Source organism: Mus caroli, chromosome 14 (assembly GCF_900094665.2).
Source record: "Mus caroli chromosome 14, CAROLI_EIJ_v1.1, whole genome shotgun sequence".
Taxonomy (NCBI): domain Eukaryota; kingdom Metazoa; phylum Chordata; class Mammalia; order Rodentia; family Muridae; genus Mus; species Mus caroli.
The window spans coordinates 13,620,529-13,625,690 of record NC_034583.1 but is presented as its reverse complement, the minus strand read 5'-3'; positions in this window follow the sequence as shown (position 1 = coordinate 13,625,690).

Here is a 5,162-nt window from a genome sequence, read left to right as displayed (position 1 = left end):
ATGAGGGTGGGGTCTAGGAGGAGAAAAGGAGGGAGGGGAAATGTGGTTGGAATGTAACATATGAGAGAAGAATGAAGGTAGATAGGTAGGTAGATAGATAGATAGATAGATAGATAGATAGATAGATAGATAGATAGATAGATATGCCTGCTGATAAGTGAAAAGAGTTTGGGCAACTGGGAGACCACAGAAAGGATGGATTTGGAGGATGGGATGAGAAGACACTAGCTACAGTTCTCCTCAAAGCTGCATTTCTGCAGCCTGCTTGCTAGAATCTGCTTATCTAGTAAGTGCATGTGATCTGCTGAAACACTCTTAACTTTTCAGTTTTAGGAAATCACAAGGCAACTAGAGCCAACATCTGTTGATCTCAGTATACATACCAGAATCTCATCCACTAATTTCCTGACAGTGAATCTCATGACAGGAGGCTTTGAAGAACTCCTGGAGTCAGAGCCATAGTCACAAGGCTGAAATGACCCCAGATATTTCAGAGACAAGCATAGGCTATGCAAGCTTAGGTAGCAGCAAGGCTTTGTGATCATGATGTTGGAGAAGTTCTCCAATTAGGTGGGCAGGTAGAGGTCATTAACCATGTCAGCTTTCCTGAGAGACTGGTCCTCCCAACTCCACCAGTGATAACTCTTCTTGGACCAACCACCTACTTAGATATGACTTCCAGGAGACCACCTACAGTGGAGCCTAAGTATCTCACCTGTAAAATAATATAATGTCCTTATCTGTCTAAAGTAAGGATTCTAAAGAAAAAGCTAGAGCCCCTCCTCCCACTCTGAGTCAGTATCAAGACTGCTGTATCTCCACAAATCTCCTTTATCTGTACTGTAACAGCCTCCCCCTCATACCCCACAGGGATGATTCACCTCCTTAGCAGTTCCCTTGAGGCTAATTGAAATAGTCCCCAAACTGGTTTTGCCTGCCCATAGACTCATCGAAGCCCAACAATCAGACTGCTTCAAGCTCTTAGATGGACTCCCTGCCATAAATCCCTTCATGTAGCAGAGTCCTCTAGGCCTTCACGATCCTAATAGCTCATTCCTTCAACCAAACCTCCTCTGCAGTGCTGGCCCATGTCCTAGCCCCCTGGGCTGCCATCCCTGGATCTTCCATGCTCCCTTCTTCACCTTTGTACACAATGCTCCATCAGTTCAGAATGCCATTTCTCCTCCCTGTGTTGGTCCCTCAGTGCTCCATTCCAGGTGATGTCCTCCAATCTGTTCTCTCAGCCCTCCGTGCCCATTTTGTATGTCTTCCTCACGCTGAGGTGCTCAACGTCTTCCATTTATTGGTTTGTCTGTTCTCTCGCTTGACTTTTAGCTCTGCAAGGTTGTTCATTGCTCTACCCAGTATACAGCAGAGTGCCCAGCCCTTGACCAATCCCATAAATGTTGCGTGAGTAGGTAAAAGAGGAATCAATGAATCAAAAAATTTTGAGTTCCCTTTAAGATCCCAAACCATCATGCCTGGCTTTTTATTTTTTCAGCAACACACATACACACACACACACAGAGAGAGAGAGAGAGAGAGAGAGAGAGAGAGAGAGAGAGAGAGAGAGAGAGAGAGAGGTACTTGCATTAGTAAGACTTTAAAGTTAATGAGTTTTTAAGCCTTCCCGGATCATCAAGCAGAACAAGGGCACAAGAAACACAAACAAAAACAAGAGAGAGGAAAGCAAGTAGAAAGGCAGAGGTGCGGTAACACCAGAAAGAAGCACAGCCCACACCATTACTGGGCTGAGGATGCCCGCCTTTTAGCAGAATTTTATGTAGTATTGAGTAGAGGTTGTTTTGGTTTTAGGTAGAGTCTTGTGGAGTCCAGGATGGCCTAGAACTCTTGATTTTCTTCTTGGCTTTGCCTCAGGAATGCTGAGGTTATAGGTGTGTGTGCCATCGTGTTGGAACTTTTTTTCAGCAACACACACCCACAAGAAGAGAGATCGATCCTTGGATAGTAAGACATTAAAGTTACTGAGTTATTTTAGACTTACCGGGTCATCAAGCAGAGTAGCAGAGTAAGGGCACCAAAAAAAAAAAAAAAAAAAAAAAGGAAAGCAGGAGAAGGGTGGGGGGTGGGGGGAAGCAAGGAGAAAGGTGGAGGAAGGGGAAAGGTAGGGTGGGGGCAAAGCAGGAGAAAGCAGGGTGGGGATGGCCTGAGAAAGGAGTGAAGCACATTTCCTTTGAAATGCAAATGATAGTGTCTCATGCATAGATATTTACAAAGAACTGTCACATGCTTTACCTAGGACGCCTCAGAAAGGCTGCTGTATCTCCACGAATCAGTGGAATTGAATGAGTGTTATAATCAACTATGCTGTGTGTACTCGGCTTGGACAAATCTTTCTTTTTTGTTTGTTTTGTTTTGTGTTTTGAGAAAAAGGTCTCTCTACATAGCCCTGGCTGTCTTGGGACTCACTATGTAGACCAGGCTGCCCTGAAGCTCACATATACTGCCTGCTTCTGCCTTCCAAGTACTGGAATTAGAAGTGTGTGCCACTAAGCCTGACATAGAGAGACTTCTTATGCTAAAGGAAAAAGCTAGTGATAAAATAATTAAGAAAGAGGATAGAATTATGTGTAGAAAATGAATACAATTATTTTTTAAAGTATCATCTACATCAGAATGCATTTATTTAATAGATATTAGCTGTCTGCCATATTCAGTGTACTTGACCTTGTGAAGTATATAATTTGGTGGGAGAAAAGCACACACATTAATCAGCTGATGATATAGCAACTAAAACATTAAAACAGTGACTAGTGCATTAGAGAGGGGGACATGGCTCAGTAAAACTATGGACACAATAAAAGAGGGTTTTGTGTAGGTACAAGTAGCCTAGAAAAATTAATCTTGGATGTAGGACAGTAGTAGTGCACACCTTTAATCCCAGCACTCAAGAGACAAGGGCAGGTGGATCTCTGTGAGTTTGAGGCCAGCCTGGTCTACAGATTGAGTTCCAGAATAGCCAGGGCTACACAGAGAAACCCTGTCTTGAACTCTTACCCCCCCCCAAAAAAAAGGGGGGGGAGAGAAAAAAATAATAATCTTGGAAGTATGAATAAAAACCTTGGAATGTCACGAAGAATGTCCCAGAAAGAGGAAGCATCGAATGCAAGAACCACAGTAGCTGGGGGTTGATACTAAGACAGGAGGAGGAAGAGGGGGTTAGGAAGGAGGGCGGGTACTGAGTCAGAAGTAGGGAGCTGGGAAGAGCAAAAGCAGTCATTAGGAAAATTCACATTCAGGTTCTTCTGCTGTTTAAGTGAGCAGTGGAGGAAAGAGCATGGGAGGCTGTGACATCCAGCAGACAAGAGCTGACTGAGAGCAGCTTGGCCTCAGCTAATGATGGGGTGCAGATGGAGAGAAGGCAGGCATGGTGGCACATGCCTGTAATCCCAGCACTTGGGAGGCAGAAGCAGGAGAATGTTCAGCTGTACCGTGAATTCAAGACTAGCCTAGACTACATAAGACCCTGTTCAAAACAAAGGAATGGAAGACTTCAAGAGCTATTGGGCAAATCCCTAGGATTTTGTAATAGATAAGATTAGGAGATAGGAGCAGAGAGCTGACGGCAAGATTTCTGGCTTGCATAATTGTGTGACTTTATTTTCTTCTTTATGTGGACTTTTGTGCCAGAGACCAATGGAAGAAGTCTCCAATGGAACTGAAAACAACGAAAGCTGGATTTGGGGTGGCTCTGTGTGCCGATCAACCAGGGTGCCAAGTAGACAACAGAAAATGAGGGACTGCCTTTTGGAAGTCTGGCAAGGACTGTGAGTCATCTGTTGGTGGTGATTTTAGCCTGAGCATGAGTAAGATGTCTTTAGAGAAAGTTTAGGTTAGAAACAAGAAAGGATAATTTAATACCTGGCTTTGGGGGCCAAATATTCAAAATCAAGTAGAGATGGTTAAATTGAAAAGGACCCCCCTCCCAAGCCAGAGATGTTAACAATGAATACTATGAGATTATTTTACTTGTATAGTTCTTTTTACAACAGAATAGGAACTCTGAGTTAATAAAAATTAAAAGCCAGCAGAATGGCTCAGTGAGTAAAAGGGCCTTCTTGCCAAGACTTGTGTTCAATCCCTGGTATCCACATTGGGAGAGAAGAGAACTGACTGTCATGAGTTGTCTTGTGATTTCCCATGAATTCTGTGACAAGCACAAGCATGCATGTGCAAGCACACAAGGAAAGAAAGGCATGGCACCTGGTCCTTAGTTAGCTTTCAAGACTTTGAAAAAAATCATATCTGAAAACAAGATGTGATACCCAAAATGTTTGACTAGGAACTTCCTGGAGGAAGGAGAGCTCTCACAGGTGCTGACCCTGTGACTATGGGCTTATCAGGAGGAGAGAAGACCAATAGGTGCCGCTTGAGGGTGTCTTATGTCTTAAGACAGAAGCCATTGCATTTAAGCTCGAGGGGATGGTGTGCGCTGTAGAGCACCAGTCCTCGTAAGGACAGTCACCCACCTGATCCCACCAGCTCCTTTACCTACATCTGCATTCTCTACCTATCGCCACTCGCTCAGATTCTTGGGTCTGCCACGACAGACTATTTGCATTTCTTGAGAACACCTTGCTTCTTAATACCTCCATGGTCTTCCCTGGGCCCTTTTCTTCTTTATTTGGCAAATTTTGTACTTCTTTAAAGAACTAAGTGAAATATTATCTCCTCTGTAAATCTTTCTTGACTCCCAAAACAGAATGAAGAGCTCTATTATCTTATGGTCGTGCACTTTGCATTTTATACATACTTTTATTGCAATTATCATCTCATTAGATTGCAGTCGTGGTTCTCTTTCCTTTCTCAGGTTAGCTCCTTAACCACAAGGAGCTAACAAGGAGCTTGACTACCCCAGTGTCTAAGAATGCCTGGCATATATGTACTAAGAGAGAGAGAGGAGGAGGAGGAGCAGGAGGAGGAGGAGCAGGAGGAGGAGGAGGAGGAGAAGCAGGAGAAGCAGGAGGAGGAGGAGGAGCAGGAGGAGCAGGAGGAGCAGGAGGAGCAGGAGGAGCAGGAGGAGCAGGAGGAGCAGGAGGAGCAGGAGAAGCAGGAGGAGCAGGAGGAGCAGGAGGAGCAGGAGGAGCAGGAGGAGCAGGAGGAGCAGAAGGAAAAGAATGCACTGTAGCCCCTTACTTAGG